This window comes from Lepisma saccharinum, chromosome 7 (genome assembly GCF_977018435.1).
Source record: "Lepisma saccharinum chromosome 7, izLepSacc3.1, whole genome shotgun sequence".
In the NCBI taxonomy this organism is placed as follows: domain Eukaryota; kingdom Metazoa; phylum Arthropoda; class Insecta; order Zygentoma; family Lepismatidae; genus Lepisma; species Lepisma saccharinum.
This window is the reverse complement of record NC_139235.1, coordinates 24,618,343-24,644,746: the sequence shown is the minus strand read 5'-3', so window position 1 is coordinate 24,644,746 and position 26,404 is coordinate 24,618,343. Positions and strand designations below refer to the sequence as shown.

At 36.5% G+C, this 26,404-nt stretch overlaps 1 protein-coding gene and 2 pseudogenes across 3 annotated transcripts in view; 2 read left to right on the top strand and 1 right to left on the bottom strand.

The window, feature by feature from the left end:
* LOC145989776 (uncharacterized) overlaps positions 1–26,404 on the top strand; it is a 96,054-nt gene that overhangs the window by 45,484 nt on the left and 24,166 nt on the right. The window contains exons 4-5 of one of the 3 annotated variants that reach the window (XM_083125103.1): positions 5,567–5,652; positions 15,252–15,305. The exons of 1 other annotated variant lie outside the window; for it this stretch is intronic. The gene's annotated coding sequence lies outside the window, so the exon portion shown is untranslated. The remainder of the gene's footprint in view (positions 1–5,566; positions 5,653–15,251; positions 15,306–26,404) is intronic. One more of the 3 variants, XM_083125104.1, reaches the window with a different exon arrangement.
* On the bottom strand, positions 6,328–7,724 carry LOC145990387 (NADH-ubiquinone oxidoreductase chain 5 pseudogene; annotated as a pseudogene).
* LOC145990386 (cytochrome b pseudogene) lies at positions 10,074–11,221 on the top strand (annotated as a pseudogene).

The window sequence follows — 26,404 nt, the reverse complement described above, 5'->3', positions numbered from 1 at the left end:
TAGTAGGAAACACTGCTAGTGAGGTTAACATACACCGTGAAAGGCTACGCCTCGCCCGGGCACATGTACACACACACACACACACACACACACACACACACACACACACACACACACACACACACACACACACAAAAAAAAAAAGCTAAAAATTATACACCGTGAAAGGCTACGACGAGTTGGAAACACTGCTGGTGGGGTTAACATACACCATAAAAAACTACGCCTCGCCCCGAGTTGGCAACACTGCTTGTGAGGTTAACATACACCGTGAAATACTTCAAAATATCATATAGTGGAATTTTTGTAGAGTGGGTTGGCAACACCGACGAGCATCAAATGATGATTTCGAGCCTCAAATGATGATTCGAGCCTCAAATGATGATTCGAGCCTCAAATGATAATTCGAGCCTCAAATGATGATTCGAGCCTTGTCAGTGTTGCCAATTCCTATTTGTAGGTTAGCTTAGCCAGTGAAAAATCATATAGTGGAATTTTCTTCGGATGGGTTGGCAAAACCCAAGCCTCAAAGGAGGAACATCCAATAGAGTTGCCAAATGTAAAAAAGGGACAATAGGTCCCCCTCATAAAAGGCTACAGTAAGGGCCCACAGGTCGCCAACACTAGGCCCCCAACAGTGTTGCCAGACATAAAAAGTACATGGACCCCTTAGGCCCTTTGATGAAAGTTTACAGTGAAAAACCCAGTAGGTTAACAACACTGTCAAAGGATCTACGGCAGTGTTGCCAGATGTAAACAGGGGGCAATAGGCCCCCCTCATAAAAGGCTACAGTAAGGGGCCCACAGTGTTGCCAACTCTGTGCCCTCAAAATATACATCATAAAAAACTACAACAAAGGCCCACAGAGTTTGCAACACTGGGCGCACATAGGCCCCTCATAAAAAGCTACAGTAATAGGCCACAGTGTTGCCAACTCTGTGCCCTCAAAATATACATCATAAAAGGCTACGACGAGCCCCACATGATGATTCGAGCCTCAAAAAAAAGATTCAGAACTCTCATGTACGCTGAGGCTAGTGGGGTTAACATACACCGTAAAAGGCTACGCCTCGCCCGAACACATGTACACTCACACACAAAAAAAAAGCTAAAAAATTATACACCGTGAAAGGCTACGCCGAGTTGGAAACACTGCTGGTGAGGTTAACATACACCGTGAAAGGCTACGCCTCGCCCGAGTTGGCAACACTGCTTGTGAGGTTAACATACACCGTGAAAGGCTTCAAAATATCAGTTGGTGAAATTTTCGTGGGGTGAGTTGGCAACACTGAGCCTCAAATGATGATTCGAGCCTCAAAAGATTATTTAGAACCGGGTATATTGTACTACTGCTTGATGAAGTTTTGTTAGTAAGAATTGATAACTTGTGTACTAGTTTTACTTTTTCATTGTGTTCTGTAAGATAGCAGTAAAATTGTTTGTGTCATTACATTTCATTTCAATTCGAATTTTGGATACTTTAGTATATAAGGCTTGTATGTAAGTGTACATCTTGCTAGTTTTTAGTGTATATAAATTCTCAGTATACTCATAAGACAGCTGAAAAAATTTTCTCGTGTGAGGCTGAAATATATTCTAAAATAACGTGATATATATATATCTTATACTTGTGTTTCAAATTATTTTTTATTACTTATATCAACATAACGGTAGAACTGAGAACTATTTTGTATTTTCTTGTGACGTGTTTACTTTTGGTGTTGCTTGATGAAATGTACCTATTGCCAATGAGTAGATGTAGTATGGTAACATGTTAGCGGAAGATAATGTAACTTGACTTTTGTAAACTCTTGATGTAAGAGAGTTGACGAAAACCACAATAATTTATACATACATTTTATATTTTTATACACTCGAATATGTTTAGATGAATATGTGTAAAATATCTGACCCATGCTTGAGAAATGAATAATTCTGTGAATGTTGAAATATTCTCAAATTCATGTTCGTCCTTTGAGATCTATTGTATGTAAAACAAAATTCCAAATTTCTTACATCTCATTTGTGTGAAGAGTAGAAGACAATCTACAATATTACACTATACCCTGTCCCAGCTATATCTGGAGCAGACGAACGAAAACAAGTCTCTGCTCAAGTCGTGACGAAAAAGCTCCACCAGCACACTCGAATTCCTCCCCTTCTCCAACGCTATTCGCAGCTTTGCTCTAATGATAGCTGGGACAGGTTATAATTGGTGGTACTGTAAATATAATATTGTTGTAAATATAATACTGCATACAGGGATGATTTCTTTTCATTTATATATTTGATTTTAGCAGACGTTTCTCTACGTTTCTCTACGAAAATCTAATTTTTAACAGCCCAAGTTTCTTTTAATAATTCATCCACTTATTTGAAACATAAAAAGCACACAATTATAGCCAATTATGCAATAATTAACAAAATATTCCTTCAACACATCACTTTTTTTTAGATTTTCCATCCTTTGGAAATATGTCCTGGTTCTTCTTCGTCTTTGTGCTTTACTTTGAGTGTCTACATGTGAGTGATGTTCTTATAGCAACCAAAATTTCACATACCGTGAAGGGCCAAAATATGTTGTGGTGGGTGGTCCTACAAGCCTAACATTTGTAATTGTGTTCACTAACATAGTATTTGGTGTCAGAATGAAGTTCACCTTGGAAATGCCTTGTTCATCTTCACCTCACGATATTGTAGTAGCACGCAGCACCTTAGCACCTGGTGTGTTCAAATATTCTCCTAATGCTCGGTCGAATAATTTCTCTCTCAATGAGCTGACATCAGAAGGAAATTTTGGCCATTTCTTATTCACCGAAAGGAATGTTGTTCCCATCTTCTGAGGACGATTTTGGCTTAAAATTCTGAAGCATTAAGCAATGGCCAGAATAAGAAATCTCTCAGGATTGGAATTTTTTAGACTTTCACAAAACTCCGCTGCATAAATGAATGATCAGCTATTTTTCTCTCCTCTGCAGATCCATTAGCATGGGATGTTAACTGTACATTAGCCATTGCATAGTGCTTTTAACTATACTTATTTTAACATAACGTTTCGAGGTAGGGTAAACAAATTTCTCTTGTGAGTGGTGGGCATCGAGCCTATGGCCAACATGTGATTTTACTACAAATCTGGTGCGCTAACCAACTACTTCACGGTTTCCCCAGGAATTCTGTAACATTTTTTCTCCACTTATGCTACTATTTATATTTTCTAATAGGGGACCATGGTTTGTTGAATTATACACTGGGATAACTTATAATGTTTTTTTGGCCATTAATATGGACGCTGGTTTGTTTTTCCTCAATTTCCTTTTTCGTTCTCTATATAGAAGATAGTCTTATGCTCTTCCACTAATTTCTATGTCATTAGTTCCATTCATTCCACACATTTACGGAGTGAGTGAGATACATTAAATCATTCAGGCAGAATGTGCATGGTGAGTTCTGCATGGAATAGATACAACAGAAAACATTTAGGATAATTTGGAGCGTCATACTAATAGCCGTTGCACGAAAAGAGTCGTTCATAAACAGATGGATTGCCCTCGCTTATCAAATACTTATACATTCTAACCAAAGGGAATCTATTTGTGCTTGACGTGAAGCCACGTGACTTAATTGGTGGATACCCAGGTAAACATTGTCGCTTGCAGCTGTACTTTAATCTGAACATCTGATGTGCAGGACACATGCAATCATTCAAGAAAAAATTTTCAATTGGTAAAACAATGAAGCGTCCAAAATATCTCAAATCAGCCAGAACTGTATGCGGAGACAGTTCTGTAAACAGCAACTCATTAAAAAGGGTTGTTTACACATCAGAAAATATTGTATTAAAGCGAATGCCCTCAACTGAATAGCAGACACTAATGACGGGTATGGAATTCATCGATGGTCCAATGGCAAGGAGGAAGAGCTTTAAGATTTGCAAAGGTATGCAGGGAACAGAAGAAATTCTTTACTAAGCTTTCAGCTAGAAGAGATAAAGATACTAGGCATTTCGAGCGGAAACAGCAAGTCTACTATCACTTTAGTGAAAATAATAGGTGCTTGCAATGTGATGAGGCTTTACATGGTGTTACTTTGTTCGCCTCGGCCTGCTTCTGCCATCTACATTTCAGAAAATAAGATGTTAAAAACTGGGTTTCTGTTAAAGTAAGGCGATCGTTATTTCCGACCTCCAACAGGGTAAGAGCGCGCGAAGATTTAAAAAACATGTTTGTCAGATTGGCTGCTGTGATGAGAAGAAAAGCCACCCTTGAAGTGACCAATGACGTCGCTTACACCCCTCAGTGACGCAAGAGCCAAGGTGAAAGAGTAAGGTTCGCACCCGAAACCACGACTCTAGTATAGTAAAGAATATGAAAAAAAAACGAAAGTCATTCATCATTCTTTATAATTGATTGATTGAATTTATTTTTGGGTGCGTCAGCACTTAGGCTATTTTCAATCCGTGACATGATACGAGGTCCTTACCTTATCTAAGATATAATTAACCACGTACCTGTAATGTCGGAGAGTAAATTATTCTGAATTCAATTAAAAGCTGAAGCTGTAAAGGGGCACTCAGCACAAACAAGGACAACACACAGAGTCCTACGAAGAATATACTGGCCTTAGGTCCAGACGCCAGAGCCTCGTTAGTCTTCCAAAGCAGTCCAGGGTGTACGACGTGGAAGTGAGGTTGACACCACCCCATCATTCTTTATGAGTATAATATATATTATACAAAGAGTTTATGCACAAACGTTTCATCAATTTTCACATGATAATGGTAAAATAATTGCTATCGACATTGAAACAAAGATTTACATTACACTTAATATACTGTGTGCATGACTACAGAATTTACAACACTCTTGTTCCATTTAGGGAGATTTTTTACCTCGTCCTTCCTTATCTCTTTCAAAGGCACATGGATTATGATAAAGAACACATTTACATGGTTTACGAGCCCATCAGCAAGGAAGAGCTTATCTTTGGGTTCAGCGATGTGAATTCTGATCTCCATAAACTCTTCAGAGACGAATGGCCAAAACCTTGTCAACGATTTTTTTAAAGTCAGATGGGTTAATTGGGAATGGACCTATAGTTGGGAACCCTTTGTTACAAACGGAGAGCGTAACCACTACGTAGACGTAGTATGATTATTCCTTTATATTTCAATTTATTGATGAGGTAGATAATATTTACTTAGTATATTTAAAGTACGCTTAACTTTCAATTAAAAAGATTATAATAAAATAAAGTAAATAATTAATATAATTATAAGTACCTCATTACTAATTATAATGATCACCTCAATTGTAATAATATTATCCACACTACTATAAAAAAAAACAATTACAGACCGAGAAAAAAGATCACCATTTGAGTGTGGATTTGACCCAAAATCCTCAGCACGAATTCCATTTTCTATAAAATTCTTCCTAATTGCAGTATTTTTTCTCATTTTTGATGTAGAAATTGTATTACTACTACCAATAACAGTTATTATTACTAATTCAAAACTAATATATTGATTATGTGTTAGATTCTTATTTCTATTAATTTTACTTTTAGGTTTATATCACGAATGAAACCAAGGATCACTAGAATGAGCATGCTGGAGTAATAGTTAATAATAACATTTGAGTTGCATTCAAAAGGTATTGAATAATTCAATTTACTTTATTGAGCAAGAAGCAAAAGCAATCAGCTTCGACCTGAATAAATTGGTATAGATTACCCTTGCTTACTTAACTGCAGCCAAAGGAAGGCGGCATATTAATGTTAATAATAAAATTAGGACTATCTCCTCAGTTAAGGGGTATAATATTAAGTGGGGGCTGCTAACTTCCATCTTTAGTGGTGAAATTTCATTAATACTCTTCACATTATTTCTTTAGTATAAAATTACATTATCTTTTCATGATAAAGCTGGACTCTAAATAAGTTCAAGAAGTGTTTACAGAATTATTCTATTCTTCCTAATAACTTCAATATTATGCTTTACTATAAGCTATACAAACATACATAAATTATTAATAAAATTACTATTAAAATGAAAATATAAAATAAATATTAAAATAGTTAGAATGTATTAGTTGAATATTTAAAGAACCACTCCTTATATATTTATACACCCCCTGTCCACCTATAAGTTCACTTCATTCGTAGTCAATAGCCTTAATATATAAACCTCCAGTAGTAAATGAACTACCAATTAACCCACCCGAAGATAGATAGGGTAAAAATCATATCCCTCCTAATAAATATTATATTATTTTATTATTAAAAAATGGATAAATTTCGAACAAGAAAGACGTGATATTATATCCAATTCATCCACCCAATAAAATACAAATGATTGCCCCTATCTTCAAGTTAAGTGGAATAATAATAACAAAAACAGAAGGAAAAACTAATCACATTAACCCAGAACCACCTACAATGGATAGGAGTAGTAAGCCTAATATACCCTTAAATATACCTCAGCCTCCATCATCAGAAAAAAATTGAAATGAAACACAACTAAATAATAAATCAACCGAAAACTATAAGCTATAGTTATACCCGTAGAAATTCATAATAAAACGAATATTACTAAATTAAAAGAAGATATACTTAATATTTCCAAAATTAAATTATTAGAATAAAATCCAGCCAAAAATGGTATTCCACATAGGGCAAGACTAGAAATTATTATACAAGAAATAGATATTGGCATTTTATTAATTAAGCCCCCCATACAGCGAATATCCTGAACATCTCCTATAACATGAATAACCACACCAGCACATAAAAACAATAAAGACTTAAATATAGCGTGCGTCAATAAGTGAAAAAATGATAACTCCTTTAATCCCATAGATAATGTTAACATTACTAATCCAAGCTGTCTTAATGTAGATAAAGCAATAATTTTCCTCAAATCATATTCAAAATTAGCACCAACCCCAGCTATAAATATAGTTAGCCCGGATAATAATAAGAGTATCCTACCAAGAACAGTATATATTAATATATCTCCAAAACGAATTAATAAATAAACCCCAGCAGTAACCAAAGTAGAAGAATGAACCAATGCAGAGACTGGGGTTGGTGCAGCTATAGCTGCCGGTAACCATGCAGAAAATGGAATTTGTGCACTCTTTGTTATCCCAGCAATAATAATAAATCTAGTAATTAATATTATATCAAAGTCAGAAACTAATCATAAATAATAAATATAGTTCCAGCTACCATAATTTAATATTCAAGCAATAGATAATAAAATAAATACATCACCAATTCGGTTGGACAGAGCAGTTAATATTCCAGCAGAATAGGAACGAACGTTCTGATAATAAATTACTAGACAGTAAGAAACTAATCCTAGACCATCCCATCCTAAAATAATTCTAATAATATTAGGAGAAACAATTAAAAACATCATAGATCCAACAAATAATAAAACTAAAATAATAAATCTATTTATATTATAATCCCCCTCTATATAAGAACCTCTATAATTAATAACCATAGAAGAGATATATATAACTAATCCTATAAAAATTAAAGATATTCAATCAAACAATATTGTTATAATAATACTAGATCTATTCAAATTAACAATATTTCACTCAATAAAAATTGTAACATCCTTAATTAAAAATATGATCCCTAATAATAATAAAATTATTCTACTAATTAATAAAATAATTGATACTATGCTTGTAATAAAAAAATTAAAAACCATTGATTTAAGAACTTCTTAGTTACCACTAAGTCCACAACTTACTATTCTACTTAAACTACTTAAATAATTTAAATTCAATGAAATATTGGAGAACAAAAAATAATTAGAAAATTTAATGGAAATAAATGACAAAATAATAATAAATATTCACGAATATTACTTCTTCAACAAGAAAATACACCAGAATAGTATATTCCATGTTGAGTATAGGAATATAAATATAAAGTATAATTAGCACTTAAAAAAGAGAGCAATGCAACCCCTACAAAACTAAAGTATGATCACCCAATAATTCTATTTAATAAACTACTCTCACCCAACAAATTAATAGAGGGTGGGGCGGCCATATTAGTAATTCTTAATATAAATCATCATAAAGATAATCTAGGGATATAATTAATTATTCCCCTATTAATTAATATACTACGACTACCTAATCGTTCATAAGTAATATTTACTAGACAAAATAATCCAGAGGAACAAAGACCATGTGATACTATTAAAGTAAGTCCACCATTTATCCCCCACGCCCCTATAGTTATATTTCCTATTAAAACAAGACCTATGTGTGCTACAGATGAATATGCAACCAAGGCCTTTAAATCAATTTGACGCATGCAAACAAGACTAATCATTCAAATACCAACAATTCTAATACCAAATCAAAAAATATTATATTTAACAGCTAATCTCTCATTACAAGAAATAATTCGCAAAATACCATACCCACCAAGCTTTAGTAAAATTCCAGCCAAAATTATAGATCCACTAACTGGAGCCTCGACGTGAGCCCTAGGTAATCACAAATGAACCAAAAATATAGGTATTTTTACTAAAAAAAGCAAACACCATTCTAATATATCAAGTAAAATAATTTATGTTAATATTAATATATCTAAATATATGCATATATAGACCCCCACCTTATAATTTAATACAAAAATACCAACCAAAAGGGGTAAAGAAGCAAGTAATGTATAAAAAGCAAATATACCTCTGCTTGTACTCGCTCTGGTTGATACCCCCACCCTAAAATTAAAAATAAGGTAGGTACTAATGATCCTTCAAAAAACAAATAAAATAAAAAAAAAAACATTCTTATAAAAGTTAATATTAAAAGTAATAATAAAATAATTAACAAAAATATAAATCTACAAGGGTAAAAATAAATAGATATAATACTATTTCTAGCCACTATTATTAAAAAAATAATTCAAATACTAAGTAAAATTAAAGAGTAAGATATTACATCTAGACCAATAAAATAACCAGCCCCCCATACCCCTATACCAAACCACACTATTAATAAAAACAAAAAAACAACCAAAAATAATAGAAATTTGGACCACCATTCATAAAGAACTGTTAAATCTCAAAAGGATTAAAAATATAAAATAAAAAATATACTTTAACATTTCAATAATACAAAAGAATTAAAATAATCATTACAATGAGTACGTGTAACTGATACTATAACAGATAAGCCAAGGGCCCCCTCACATACACAAAGTGAAATAAATAATAGACAAAAATAAGATTCTTCCTGATTATTAATAAAATAATAAGTTATATATAAGTATAAGGATAATACAATAATTTCAAGTCTTAATAGAGTTACTAATAAATGCCTACGTTGAGAAATAAAACATAAAAATCTAATAAATAAAATAATTAATATAAATAATACTCTTAACGTAAGTTTTTATAGTTTAATAAAAACAATGGTCTTGTAAATCATAAATGAATTAATAATTCTAAAATCATCAAGGAGGATATAGTTATATCATCAGTAGCTCCCAAAGCCAATATTTTTATTAAACTACTCCTTGATATCAAAATACAATTAATACTAATTACTATTATGCTATTATTAGCACTAATAATACTACAAATAAAACATCCTCTATCTATAGGGATTATACTAATTATACAGACTATTACCGCATGCCTAACAATATCAACATTCCTAAAATCCACATGACTTTCCTATGTGCTATTCCTAGTATTTTTAGGGGGAATACTGGTTCTATTTATTTATACAACAAGACTTACACCAAATGAAATATTCAAAATAAGAACAAAAATAATAATTATAGATGTAACCCTAATACTATTATGTTTATTTATATTAATAATAATAGATCCATTATTAACCCCCTCAACACTACAAAATATAGATACATATACAACCTGAAGAAGCACACCCCCCTACCAGGAATAAAACTATACAATGAATCCATTATAATAATAACTACTATAACAGTAGTATACCTATTTATTACATTAATTGCAATTGTAAAAATTACTAGACTTTCACATGGACCTCTAAAAATAACTAAATAATTGCAAATGACAAAACCAGCACGAATTTATCACCCCCTACTTAAACTAGCAAATAATGCATTAGTAGACTTGCCAGCTCCACTAAATATTTCCTACTGATGAAATTTTGGTTCACTTATAGGAATATGTCTTTCAATCCAAATCTTAACAGGTCTTTTTTTAGCAATACGTTATATTTCAAGAACAGATTTAGCTTTTTCTAGAGTAATACACATCTGCCGAGATGTAAACTATGGATGAATGCTACGAACTATTCATGCTAATGGGGTCTCCATATTCTTTATTTGTATATATATACATGTTGGACGAGGAATATATTATGGATCCTATTTGTATATTCACACATGATCTATTGGAGTTATAATTATGTTAACAACAATAGCAACAGCATTTGTTGGATATGTACTACCATGGGGTCAAATGTCATTCTGAGGTGCCACAGTAATTACTAATTTGCTCTCGGCAATTCCATATTTAGGAACTATACTAGTTCAATGAATTTGGGGTGGGTTCGCAGTAGATAGTGCTACACTAACCCGATTCTTCGCCTTCATTTTTTATTACCATTTATTTTAATAGCAATATCCATAATCCATCTACTCTTTTTACATCAAACCGGATCTAATAATCCACTATCTATTAATAGCAATATGGATAAAATCCCGTTCCATCCATACTTCTCCATAAAAGACATATTAGGGTTTATACTTATAATTTTAAGATTAATACAACTATCATTAATATTTCCAACGACCCTAGGAGATCCGGAAAATTTTACCCCAGCAAATCCACTAGTAACTCCCGTACACATTCAACCAGAATGATACTTTCTATTTGCATACGCCATTCTACGATCAATTCCAAATAAGCTTGGAGGAGTAGTAGCACTAGTATTATCTATCATAATCTTATTTATTATACCAATACATCATAAAAGAAATTTTCGTGGACTACAATTTTACCCTTTAAATCAAGTATTATTTTGATTAATATTTGCAACCTTTATTTTATTAACTTGAATTGGAGCCCGACCCGTAGAAACTCCATACATTACTACTGGACAAGTATTAACAATTATATATTTTATATATATCATTATATCCCCCGCAACACTACTATTATGAGATAAAATTTTAAAAAAAATGACTTCTTGACTGAAACTTTAAGTGTATGTCTTGAAAACATAAAATAGAATATAAATATTCTAGAAGTCTTCACATTCTAATTATTATGCAACTAAATATAAATTGATACAATTAAGCCCCTAAAGCCAACAAAAAAAATAATAATTTAAAGAAACCGGAAGAAAACTCCTTCAAGCTAAATATATAAGCTTATCATAACGAAATCGTGGTAGTGTACCTCGAATCCAAATATAAATAAATCCTAAAAAAATAACCCTTAAGTAAAAAAAATAAGAAAAATGGTATCCCCCAACAATAAAATTCTAAATAAAACACTTATAAATAAAATACTAGCATATTCAGACATAAAAATTAAAGCAACCCCCCAGCACTATACTCAACATTAAACCCAGAAACAAGTTCAGACTCCCCCTCATCAAAATCAAAGGGAGTTCGGTTAGTTTCAGCTGAGCAAGAGCTTAATCAGGCTAAAGCCAGTGGTAAAGCAATAAAAATAAATCATAAATAATCCTGAAAAATATTAAATAAAAGTAAATTATAACCACCAATTAAAAAAATAAAAGACAATAAAATTAGCACCAATCTAACCTCATAGGAAATAGTTTGAGCAACTGCTCGAAGACCCAGTCGACATCGGGAAGGGCAAATGGTGGGGAGTTGTCCACCATAGGCAAATTTGGAAAAAGAGAAGTTCGGCGGTGTAGACCCCTCACAGTATAGACGTCCCTTCATCAGTTCTGTCTAAGTAGTTTCCGGATTTTGCACTTAAATCCCTACTTTACTTTGCGTCCATCAAATGGGGAATTCTTTGATTTACTAGCAAAGTTATCAACTTTAATTTCCCATTCATGATTCAAATCAACTAAAGTTAAGTCCCCGGTAACGTTTTTTTGTACACAACCACTTGGTACGTCTGTTCCTATGAAGAGATTCGTAGGCTTTAAGTGCAGAAATAGGCAGTTTCCTAAAACAAATGTTGAGTTAAAAATAAAAATTCCAAAGTAGATTTGTGCGATGCCATAATTTGTTGTAACAATTTCTTATTTTGAACATGGCATTCCTGTCCGGAGGACCGGAGGAGAAGGAGAAAAAAGAAAGAGAGAGATGGTTTGGTATAATAAGTTTGGGAGAGGCCTCAGAGAAGATATGCAAAGTGCTGAGGAAAGTGGGTATAAGAACTTACAGGAATGGAGGACGCACTGTTTTAAGTATAACCAGCAAGAAGAAGGAAGAAAAGAGAGAGGAAGAAGAGGAAAGGGTTATCTACGATTTGAAGTGCAGAGGATACGAAAGTGTGTATATAGAAGAAACGAAGAAGAGACTGAAAGACAGGTTAAAGCAACACATGGATGATGTGAGATTAAAGAGAGACAGGAATGTCATATTCAAACACAGTAGAGAAACGGGGCATGAAGTAAAATGGGATTCTGATAGGCGAACAGGAAAAGAGAAGAGAGAACTAGTGAGAAAGTTTAAGGAGGCCAAAGAAATAGAGAAGAAAGGAGAGGAATTCATTAATTGGAATGGAGGACTCAAGATAAACAAGGAATGGAAGAGTTTGTTAGAGAAAGTTGAATGGATGAGAAAACGGAAGGAGGGAAAAGAGAAGAAGAATGAACAAGAAAGAAAGAGAATAGAAGGAGACCAGGGGAGGAGGTATTCATCCATATCCAAAAGGGCAGGAGGGGTGGGGGAATGATAAACAGGTAGTTCCAGACTCTTGCTAATCCTGACCTGTCAATCACCTGTCAGTGTGGTAGACCCATTAGTCAACTGTCAAGAGCTGATATGTTTAATTCCTTGGGGGAAATCATCCTAGATAAGGACTGTCAACTTGATTTATTTTTGTGTGGCTAGTTACCCTGCTATGTATATGTAGTCTTTCTGTGCGCATATTTCAGCATTTTAGTTTAGTTCTTCGTCTGAGGAAGACTCTGATACAGGGCTGAAACGTTACATGTTAAGTGTTTTATATATTAATAAACTGCCTTGGTCAGCATCTTACTATTTTAAAAATGGAAACAAGGCTTAATTATATTAAAAATTCTTACCTAAATAGCTTAAATCGTGTTATTTGAGTAAAAATTAGCATAAACTTGTAAAATATCAGGTAAAACTTGAAAAACACACTTTGTGTGTCCAAAATATAATAAAAACTCTTACCTAAATAGTTTAACCTCGAAACCGCCGTTGTCACATATATGTGTCACGCAAAGTAAGGCTCTTGTCGCCGTTGTCATATATATGTGACAAGACGAATTAGGTAAAATTCCCATGCTATTTGAACCTTGATACTTTTACATTGTGGTGGTAACACTAACAGGCTTTCTGAGAAAAGCTTTCCTCAAGGTTGGAGCATTTTTTCCCCCTTTCAACACGCCCAGGTCACGTATTCGACTCCTTGTTAACCTTGTTTCTCAAGCTGTGCATGCAGACTTCAACATATTGGCTGATATAACATCTTGTGTACCAGCTAGGAACATGAAATAACTTTCATTTCATTACGAAAGGTGCGTACTATGAAACTTTTCCCATAGGAGTGGGGAAAGATGGGGCGAAGTCCAGATTTTATAATTTTTTAATGGAAATTTGGGGGCACGGCCCACCCCAGCCCGTCTTTTTCACTTTGGCATTCTGAATTGTACACAGTTCCATGTCCTTATGTCTAGCTTGAAAACAAAACTTACCCGAAGCAGAGTGCTCCAATAGTCTACATGTTATAACGTTTTCCCGAAATAAGTGTACAAATTTAATATTCGCGCTGAAAAGCCTCGGCGAAATAGGGGTTACTTCCGTAAACCCGCCCGGCGGTTTAAACGTTAAATCGTGTTATTTGAGTAAAATGAAGCATAGACTTGTAAAATAAAAGGGTATAATTTGACAAAACACACTTCGTGTGTACAAAATGAAATTAGAAACACATTTAAATCGCGTTATTTGAGTAAAAACAAGCATAAACTTGGAGAATGATCCTGTAAACTTGGAAAAAATATGTGTGTGTGTGTCTAAAATGTATCAAAAAGTCTTTCTAGAATCATTTAAATTGTGTTATTTGAGTAAAAATATATAAAAAGTTGTAAAATATTTGACAAAGTCAAAGGTTAATAAAAATAAACTCAATATTATATTAAAAAGCACGCAGTAACATAAAGTTACTAACTAAATAAATAATCAAAGGGTCCGAGGTTCGATACCCCGTGATAAAGGCAAATAGTGGATTGAATCCATTTTAAAATGTAGGCCCAGTCCATGATAGCATTCCCTTCTTCCTAGTACAGATAAAACCCTTACGCTTCGTTCTCCTTGTTCAAAGTAAAATTATCGCTCCAATTTAATTGGGTATCCGGGATCATCTTAAATCGTAGTCGGGCCTTTGCCATTACCCATTACTGCCATAAATAGCGTTTAATAATCCGTAAAAACTTATTTTCAATATTATTAACATTAAATGTTATCGTTTTATACATTACATACCTTGCATAAATTAACATAAAATCATATGCATAACACTGAGTATCGTTAATTATCTTCTATTTACATATTTTTATAAAATAAATAATTAAACATTCATAAAAGTTATAAATATGCAAATACATAAATGTAAATTAGTTCGAATAATATGCAAATTTATTCTAAATTATGCAAATGAATTCTAAATATATGCAAATGAATTATGAATACTAAAAACCCTCCATCCTTATCGTACTCAGCAACTACTCTGGACCTTAAAGAACCTTTTTATCTGTCAAGTACTGTATTCCAATTCGGTCCATGAATATTATTTCCGGGTCAATTTAAATACGATCCAGGAACATTTTTTTCCGTCTGAATTTATATGGGGTCCAGGAACCTTTCTTTCGGAGCAGTTTAAATATAGTACTAGTTCCGTATTGTTCCAAATTTAAATTGTGCGAGAAAAAAAGGTTTCGGTCCTGTAACGGAACCCAACAGAACCCATTTATTAAAATTAAGTAATGAAATAACTAACACCAAATAATGAAGATATACTTGCTGTTTAATCGAGGGTTATTTATTTCAGCCGAATTAATTGGAAGGCAAGGATTATATCGGGATCATACGACTTTGAAAGACAGTAAGTACCAAAGACGATTTACGCAAGATTTATTACTACTTACAATAATATACATAAAGTATTTCCAGGAACTATACTTTTCGTCAACTGCATCTAAACATCCTTTTTGTTATTCAAAATTCAATTCTTTATCTATTTGACATTAATTTCCTTGCCAGGGCTGTTGTTTCTTATTACATTTTTCCTACCTTAGTTATACGTAAGCTAAACAATGAACTAGGCTACACGCTGAGCTTTCTCCTGTGGCGTCGACAATTTTCGTCAAATCTGCATCAACTGGAAAATGAAGAAAACTTTATGAGTTTTCTTGTCACATGTTGAAAACCGTTTGTTATTATCTAGTATAGTTTTCAAGTTATTCAAGTCTAAAGTTGTAAAGATAATTTATGGACACCCTGTATTTCTAGATACGTTCCTGACTAGAAAGTATGGATTCCTGGGCCTTTAACAAATCATCAAGTGTAAAGGGGTTCTAGACCGTATATAACCTTTTAATGTTTAAAACATTTCAATTTTGGGAACCATTTTTCTGGATGAATTTAAATATGGTCCAGGAACTATTTTTTTTCGGATTAATTTTAATAAGGTGCAGGAACCTCTTTTTCAATTAAATAATATGCAATTTGTACCGAATTTAAATTCTGTAAGAGAAAAGGTTCCGGTCCTGCAGTGGAACCCAAGAGAACCCATTAGAATTAATGGATCCCGGGAAATTTAACAACCGTGATCAATATTTAAAAATTATATATTTCTGATAATAAAAAGGCATACTTCTCCAAAAGTTACCTGATCGCCCTGAAATATTTCTAAGTTCAGTAATCGTTAGAGCTCTTGAGCACCAGCAGAGAGTAGCCAACATTAATATAGTGGAAACACAGGATTTGGGACGTTGAGGGACGAGGTCCTACAACCTCCTCTCGCCTCTCTCACAACCTCACCTTCTCTCTCAGGTTTTTTCCCCCGTTGTTTGCATATCAAGCTTACGTTTTTTTTCCTCAGAGCGGTTTCGTCCCAATTATGGATTATGGAAACTAGAAAAGGGTTATTCATTATGCAGGTAAAGAGATTTACAGCTTGTTAAATAGGTAAGGACAGCGAAAGGAGAGTGGGTTCTATACTTTGATACCTATGTTATAAACCAAGGTGTATGTACTAATTAGTTATGACTCAGAAGAAGAATATATGAATGAAAAGAAAATAAGCAATAAGTTAAGATGTTCAAAATGTAATAAGTATTTACTAAATTAGTCCTTAGACTAAGTGTTAGGTCTTCTAAATTTATTTGACTGTGTAATTTGATATATATTAGATACACTTTAATAGAGAAAATATTATAATATAATAATATGATAGATTATGTAAAATACAAGATATAAATATATACAAGAAAATAACAGTGTACAGATAAATAGATAATATATGCATTACAGGTCCTTGGACCTAAAGCTTCCCGAAAACAAGGGAATTACCCAAGGAAGGACTTTCCCGAAGTATGGGAAGTTCCAGTGTTGTAGTCTTCCTGGCTTCTGGTGGCTTCTTGGCTTCTGGTAACTTCCTTCTAACCTGGGTGGCACACAGGGAGCCCTAAGGCACCATTGGCATTGGAGCTCTGGATGGATCATTCGGCTGTGGATTCAATCTGGCTTCTTGGTATAACCTTAACTCTTGAGGGTTCCATAATTTCTTCTTCATTTTCAATCTACTCCCTACTCTTCAAGGCAGTGGAAGATGTTTGGAAGTCGGACTTCTTGAATAGATGATATGATAAGATTCCTTATCCTTTCACTTTCGGCTTCCCTGAGGGAATTTCCAAGGGAAGGATAGTTCCCAACAAGGGAGTTCTAAGTTCTTAAGTTGTCTTTGTCCATGATTTTCATTCAAACTTCTTCCGTTCTAATACAGCACTTGAATCCCTCGAAGTCTTATCCGGTTAAATCTTCAAAAGGGTCTAGAGCCAAGTTGGCAGTTCCACACTCACACGAGCCTCAATGTAAGAGCACTTTGCATACAGTTCTTCCAATCCAGACTTATAACTTAAGATCACTTAGTTCTGTTATTGTCTCGAAGCCAAATAATCCAGTAGCTACCGATTTCACTTTGATCTACTTGACGTAATATAAAATTTCCGTCTGTTTATGCAAGAGGGATCTTCATAAAATCTAGTCTAACACTGTTCAAGGGATTCTGTCCTGAGTGATCTCCTTGTCATTGATCTACTATTGATTGTTCTCACGTATATAGGAACAGACGAAACTTCATTTTGTTGAGACGAGGATCTGACACTATAATTAAGTTCTTCCATACATGAAATTTCAGCAGCTAGTTTGTTTAGAATGTTAAACTTAATTTGGCTGTCAAAAATTGTCTCCTTATTGAACTGGCCTAGGTTACGTCTAAGTTTACTCACATATCTTGAGGCGTGTTCCTTACACTTTAACACCTTATGCTCGGGTGTGTCCAATTCACCACAGTTATCACAGGTGTCGCTATTTCTCAAGTTGAATCTCCTGAGATACATTTTAAAGGGCCCATGCCCTGTTATAAAGTGTGTGAGACCTTTGGATGGTTTAAAGTATACCCACTTGTTCCTCTTGCCAATGGTCGTTATGAAATTCCTAGTACGTATTGAACCATCTTGACTCCATTCGTGCTCCCACTTATTTGCGAAGAAGGCTTTAACCTCTTGCTTCCTCATAATATTAATATGATGGTTCGTAAGGAAGTTCTGTCCCGTGTCTTTGGTAATCCAATACTTGGTAGCCGCCTGCTGTACCGCAATGTCCAGGGGGAGGACCCCAGCAATCGCAATGAGTGAGAGAGTTGGAGTGGTTTTAAAACCTCCCAAGATCCGAAGAAGGACGTTGCGCTGCGCTGATCTAAGTTTGGACTTCATCCGTTCTTCAAAAGCTATATTAGCCCAGGTGCTGGCAGCGTATGTTATAATTGAGAGAAAAATCGCTTTATAATAAATTAATGCGATATCAAAGGGAACCTTGAAGACTGTATTCCCCATGCTCAACGTGGAATGTAACTCCGTCTTCGCTTTTTCTATAAAGTAGTAAACGTGCGATCTAAATCTTAAACCGAAGTCAATGTTTTAAGTTTAAGTTTTACACTAGGAGATCTCATAAGCTTTCCCTTTAGTAATACTGAGAGAGTTTTATGAGTTACAATGGTAAGTTTTGCCTTGCAACACCAAGCATCTAACTGTGTTAAAAGATTAATAGCCTTTAGTTCCAGTTCTCTTCTACTGTTGGCGCCTACCATGATCATCAGATCATCTGCGTAAGCAATTGCTCCAATGGACAAAGGATTCTCATTCAGTTCTTCTAGCAGCGGTTCTATGGTGATGCTCCATAACTTGGGGCCTAATACGGAGCCCTGGGAACATCCTTTATTGACTTCACGATGGACACTCTGATCCTGCCAAACGTAGTTGACCCCTCTGTTATTTAGATAATCACTCATCACATTATAAAGAGCTGTTGGGAGATCAAGCTCCCTCAATGTAGCGAGTGTGAAGGGCCACCATACGTTGTCAAAAGCTCCCTTTATATCAGCAGCTATTCCAAGTACGTACTTGTACGTGGATTTATGGACTGTTCTCTAACATGGTTAATAGCATCCTCTGTTGACAGTCATCTGCTAAATCCATATTGCCTTTGTGGTGTGTCTCTGAGGAGCCCTCTTTCCTCTATCCTTTTAAGCAGTAGTTTTTCTAAGATCTTCCCAAAGGTGTCCAGCAGGCATATTGGTCTATAAGATTTGACATCAGTTCGATCTTTATTTTTATTCTTCAGTATTAGGGTTAGATTGGCTTCTTTCCAGCATGCTGGAAAGACACCCTGTATTAAACATAGGTTGTAGATCTGTTGAAGATGATACGATATCTCATTCTTAGAAATCTTAACCAATTCATTCGAGACTGCGTCCTTCCCAGACGCCTTCTTCGGTTTTCATTTATCTATAACAGAAGCCGCCCGACCCTGTGGCCGAGTTCAGTCTCGCGGAAGCAGCCGTACGAGCAACATCGTCTCGCGGTGCGCTTGCAGCTTGGTTCGAACGAGGCCGTGTCCTGGTGAGTAGGAAGGAATACTAGTTACGAGTCAAATAGAAGTAATTCGGACTGTTGTATAATGGAAACACGTCGTGTTAACACGTTAAAATTGTCTTTTTCGAGTGCTCAAAAGAGACCCACGTCAGTGAAGTTACACCGTTGGATTAGTGAAACGCTGGCTCTCACCGAAGACCAGGTTCTAAGCATTGAAATTGACCATTTTCGTAAGTGTGTATACATTAAATTGGTATCACACCTGTTAGGTGAGCAAATAATACGGACGTGTGGACGAATGTTGGTGTTTCGTGATGAGGATGGTAATCATGATGTACGTATGGAATGGGCGGACAGAATATCAACAATGGTGCGACTACATGTCATCCCGATGGAAGTTACGGATGAGGCATTATCTGCGGTACTCATAAAATATGGCGAAATAGAGTCTATCGACGACGAGACTTACTCGCAGGAACATATCTATCGTACCCGCACGGGCATAAAAGTGTTGAGGATGGTATTGAAGCAGTCAATACCGTCTTACGTCACGATCCAAGGTGCGAGATATTGGGTCACATATTATGGGCAGCAGCCGTCTTGCAAGATCTGTGACGAATTGACACACGCAGCAGCCACGTGTCCCCAAAGACGACGACGCACTAATCCTAACGTAGCAAGTTCAACCGCAGTCCAAGCGGGCACATCTACGAACAACCAGGAACCCAGCACCTATGCCCAACGTGTCAATCGACCACCAACGCAACTCACTGTCAAAGAAACACAATTGGACTCTCGACCCACAGTGTTGCCAATACCCACCAGAACGAAATTGAGTCAGAAGACAGAGGGTGATGTACCAACAGCGTCAACTGAGAAAGTACCGAAAGACGATCCTGCAGTGGTAACAATTTCGGGGAACAACGCGACGGACGACACCATGGAAACTTCACTGTTATGGGCTGATGAAGTGGAACGGGAAGAAACTGTACAAATGGAACTACATGAAGATCTACCAGAGGGTGTCCACCAAATCATGTGTGAAGACCAGATGAATGTGCATGACAATTCTGATATCCAGCTGACTCCAGATGAAGTCCCAAGTTATGTGAAGCCTGTTGCTGTTTCAAGGGCCCCGTTGAAGGATGCCACCAGAAGGAAGCTACCCATGGAAGGACAGCAGAAGCAGTTGAAGAAGCAGAAGCGCAAGAAAAGTTCTCAAAGGGATGCGGAAATCAACCCACCGACCAAGAAGATTGATGACCAACACCCCCTCTCTCCCTCCCCAGTGCGAATTACCCGGTCCCAAAGTGTTAATAATCTAGGTGCTAGTGTTAGTGCTAGTGAAAAGATAATTCTTCATGACAATGAATGATGCGTGTGATAGTGTTACTGTTTTTTTGTGTTAATGTTTGGTATAATGTATACAACGCGCTTCTTGCCAGTAAGGGGGCTAAAGCGTCCCTGATCAGGTTTAGGAATACCCACTTAGCTATGTTTACCTCACTCAGAATAGCCACGATTAACATTAATAAATTGCAAAACCGTAATAAACAAGAGGCGCTGGGTGACTTTTTCATCCAGTCATCTCTCGATATAGCCTTCCTCCAGGAGGTACAAGTGACCAATTTTGACTTACCCCCATCAATAGTAGTCTATAACAATGCAAATTGTCAGGCAACGGGGACGGCTATTCTAGCTAGAAATACTGTGCCGATCACAAATGTTTCGTGTCATCCAAACGGACGAATTATATGTGCGAAAGTGGCAAATGTTTGGATTTGCAATATATATGCCCCGTCAGGTACTCAACAGAGACAACAGAGAAATAATTTTTTTGCGACAGACGTGGCAGCTGAATTGCAGGGTGCAAAGGAACATATCATATGTGGCGGGGACTTTAATTGCGTATTGCGACCACAAGATCAACGTCCTGGTTTTTACACATCAAATTCTCTTCAAAAATTGGTGTCGGGTTTTAAATTTGTAGACGTTTGGACAGATAAACATTTCGGTAAGAGGGGATATACATACATTAGAGACAATTGTGCGTCCCGCTTGGACCGGTTCTATGTTACCCCGTTACTGCGTCAGAAAGTAACTTCGATTTACCTCACACCTACATGTTTTTCGGACCATCTGGCGGTGGTAATGGCAATTAACATTGATCTTCCCTTAGTGCCTCGGGGATATGGGTATTGGAAATTGAATACGTCAATCTTTTCTGATGACGATTTCAAACGAGCATTTCATGAGCAATGGAGTCTTTGGGAGGCGCACCGCCTTAGACATACTGACATCCTTCGTTGGTGGGACGAGTTCTTAAAACCGGCAATTAAACGATTCTGTTTAGCATACTGTAAAGAGAGGTCTCGTGATTGGAATAATAAATATCAGTTTTATTATCGGGTTTTGCGCGAATTAATAGACGAAGCATCGGCAGGGAGACCGGTCAACACTGATATAAAACGTGTACAGGCTATCCTCTTACGCATGACAGCGCACAAACGTATGGGTGCTAAAATTCGAAGTAGACTTCCTCAGGTGGACCATGAAGAAGCTGTCTCGATTAGTCACGTGATCCAAGAACGACATAATGCACAACGGAAAATCATCACTGAACTCTCAGATGGTGCGGGTAATAAAATCACAGCACCTAAGGATATACAAGGTAAAATATATGAGCACTTTAGTTTGATGTTTTCGCAGAAGCACCCGGACAACTCAAATTATGGTACAGTGGTGGATGCCGTGTCGGAGGTACTCTCAGATGAAGATAGAACTAAGTTGGACGCGGATTTCACAATTGAAGAAGTGTACAAAGCGGTGGAAGCGGCGAAGCCATTCTCCGCCCCTGGTGTTGATGGGCTTCCTACAAGTTTATTTCAAACTTTTTGGACGCTAATGGGACAGACCTTAACTGAGTGGGTCAATGCTGTCTTTCAGCAACAGAAAATGGGTAAAACTTCCCAGACCGGAATTATAGTATTAGTACCGAAATGCGCAAAGCCGACAGAAATTACTCATTATCGCCCCATTACTCTCTTGTGCGCAGACTATAAAATTTTCTCACGATGTATGCTTGCACGTTTAATGCCATACTCCACCAATTTGGTGGGTGATATGCAATATGTATATGGTGGAAACAAAAACATTTATGCCGTGCTGCAAACGCTGCGTGAGGTAGTTACTAATCATCACAATACAAAAAGTTCACAAGATGAAGCGATTTTAGCTCTGGATTTCGAACGTGCGTTTGACTCTCTGACCCATAACTATATGTTTCATGTTTTCCAAAAACTTGGAATACGCGGGACATTTCTCGCAGCGTTGCAGGGGCTTTATCACAATGCTGAATCGCGAATACAGATTAATGGTTTTTTGACAAAATCGCTTCGCATAATGACAGGTGTCCGACAGGGAGATCCCCTGTCAATGCTAGCGTTCTGTATTTCCCTAAGTCCCCTGCTTACTTCTTTGGAAGCACAGCTAAAAGGCATTACTATACTGTCGAAGTCTTTAAAAGTGTTAGCTTATGCGGACGATGTCAGCATCTTAGTTCAGTCACCTGTGGATGTCGATGTGGTTCATAAATTAACGACGGCATTTGGCGTGCATTCAGGCCTCCACATTAATGTAAAAAAATCTTGTCTGATGTATTTAAATACCGACCCATCCAACACACCTGTACAACACTTCCCTGTTGTTAACACCTTAAAAATTCTTGGGGTAGTCTTTACGCCTTCTCTGCAACAAATGATACACGTAAATTATGATAGAGTGATTGGGAGCGTTAAAGCTGTGTTGCAAATTAATAAGTTTCGAACTATTAGTTTGCAAGCACGTGTCACGTTTGTCAATGTATATGCACTGTCGAAAGTCTGGTTTGTAGCAAAAATAATTCCAATGCGTATGCTAGATGTAGCAAAACTGAAAAGTGCGGTGAACTGGTTTGTGTGGAATGGGCAGTTGTTACGAGTTAAGCACGAGACCTTGTGTTTACATAATACAGGAGGAGGCTTGAATCTTGCACACGTGCAACATAAGAGCCAGGCGCTCCGCATTCAAGCGGACATCGAGACGATGATTCAGAGGCCGGATAGCATTACCAGTTACGTCCTTCGATACTGCTTGGCTCGTATACCGTTGGAGTCCCCCATAAACGTGACCTCAATTCCCCCCAACCTTAGGTACCTCCGTGATACCTTAGTAGAGATCTGCTATGGCTTGTTACAAACTCCTACCCTGCCTGTTCCAGTGGTGTCGCAAATGTACAGAAGAATGCGTGTAGCGTCTCAACAGGCTGTTAAGATAGTTGCAAGACACCCGGAAGTTCGTTGGCCTGTGGTGTGGAAAAATATACACGCCAGACATCTCCCAACAAGAATACGATCGGCGTGGTTCGTTATAGTGCATCAAATACTGCTGACTCGAGTGAAACTCTATGATCTGCACATGGCAGATTCGTCATTATGTGTAATATGTAACGTGCCTGATAGTTTAGTGCATAAGCTCAGTGAATGCTTAATAACCGCTACGTCGTGGAAATATGTTGCGAAACTCGTAAGTGTCATTTGTCGTACCAATGAGAAGAATATTACAATTGATCATCTTCTGTTTCCCAATTTTAGTTATTTCCCTAACAAGAAACAGAACAGTGTATTGTGGTTACTGGGGCACTATGCTTGGTTTGCCGCTAATTATCAGCAACTTGACTTTCATGAACAATTTGTGCATTATTTAAGGCACACATTTCAAAATATGTCGGCAAACAAAAAGAACAATGTCTATGCAAATTTTCTAAATAATATATCCTAGTTTGTAAAACCTGTATAGTAATCATGAAAAGTTTGTTATAATCAGATGTAAATAGTAAAGGAAATAAAAAAAAAATAAAAAAAAAGTGGTTAGCACATCGCGCTGCGACGCCAAGGGTCCCGGGTTCGAATCCCGGTCGGGCTTGGTTGTTTGTGAATGTCCATTCATCAATTTCATCATTTCATCACTCATCCCCATCTTCGCAAATTAGCCAAGAGGCACAAAACGCGAAGTAAAATAAACTAAATCAAATCAAAATCAATAACAGAAGCCACCTCCTCAAACGTAAAGGGTAACAAAAGAGTCTTTGATGTATATATTTGATTTCTTCTTCTGCTTCATATTTCAGCTTGTATATCATTATCTTCTTGGAGATAATCAAATGGAAGATGTTCCATGAGGTAACTCACCGTTTCCTCCCAATCTTTAGTATACTCACCATTTTGTTTCTTAATTGTTGTGAGTATTATTGATTGCCTTAACTTGCCTGTCACCATCCTTTAGGGAAAACTCCACGGATCTCGAGCCAATTCTCTTTTAACAAAGTTCGCCCAGGATTTCTGCTCATGTTGTTATGTGGAAACACAGGCAAAAGAGCTTGTGCTGAATCGCACTCGCGGTTGTAGGGAAGGGCAGAGGGAAAGAGGCTTCGCCGCGGTCAGAGCCAGTGTTGCCAGGAGATTTCCTTAATAAGCTGTTGGTACGGAACCACCAGGAGACTGCTCAAAACGGCGTTTCCTACTCATCTTACTTGGGCATGGAGGGGAGAGGTAGAGTGGAAATCCACTCAGTCATGAAAAGTGCTGCTTGAACTATACCAAACGCTACTCAATTGTGCTAGGACGTTATTATTACTATTATTATATTTTATTACTATTATTACATTGCTATTTTTAGATGGTTGTATTTTATCCAACGGCAAAATCTATTTCTGCTTTGGTTATTTTATTTTATTTAAAGCTTTGGTAAGCTTTCCCCAGTCTACCCTTCCCCATACGCGTGCGCAGACGCTCTGATTAGGGGGGAGGGGGCAAAAACCTTGATTAAAGTTCAGTCGAGAAAGAAAAGCCTCATTCCATCACACTGTTTTATTACATTGATGGTCACAAAATCAAAATTTGGTCAAAATATTCAAGGAATGTGTGAATGCAGTTGGCCATCGCTTTGAACAACTCTTATAACAAAGATTAGTACTTGATATGCAATATAAATACAATTTTCCGCATGCTAAAGATTTATGCGTAAAAGTAAGCGGGACGTCACGGGTCGAAACTGCCGGCATCCGCGCCGTGCTTCGCCGTTCTGCAGTCATGCGCTATGTCGGCCAGGAGTAAAAACGAACGCAGTGTATATACATACACATACATATTAAATGCAGCAACATAGAGGTAGTACACGTATGGTCGCTCTAAACAGGTCCCTTTACTTTTCGCATCTAGCATGCGGAATTAATTACTGCGAATATTCTCAAAATATAATTATTCAACTTAATTACTACACTCCATACTCAATGTATCTCAATGCCACACAACAAAACAAACAAAAAAATGAGACAGTTTTGGATTTGAATCAGCGACCCTTAATACCTTGGAAAAAAGAGCTCTGACGCGAGTACTTCACCAAATATTGTACAACATCGCTTGTAAATTATACGACGCACGGTTTTAGAAGCTATATCGGGCGGAGCTACGGAGAGCGTGTCATTGGCGACCAGCCAATAGCAGGAGTGCAACGTTATGCAGTTAAGAAACTGCGGCGCGCAGTTAGACGCCGTGTTCTGTATTTTTCTTGCGCGCAAGAAGTTTTCATAAAACTCGCCACTTTAAGGTTCATCATACAATGGGATACGACATTTTGAATCTGTCTGTCCAAGTTCCATGAATTTCCGTCGCCTACAGTCGGAGTTATCGTTTGTGGAAGAAACACGGAGGGGGGGGGGGAGAAAAGTCTCTCTACACACACGCAATGACCCTTTTGTTTTCCTTCCGTGTTCCATCTATTTTTTTCGTTGCCAACGTGTTAATTCCGCTGAGTTGGGTCTTGGTAAAGCTATGGGTGTCAAATTCAGCTGAATATATACAATGGCCCTTCATTGTTGTGGGCTTTCACGAACATTGCGAGTCTGATGCCCGGTTTGCTCAACGCGCGTTAAATTTTAAGGAAGCGTTAAATCAAGTTAACGTTACATTAGCACATTGAGGCATTTCTCCAACCTTCGTTAAGGCTAACA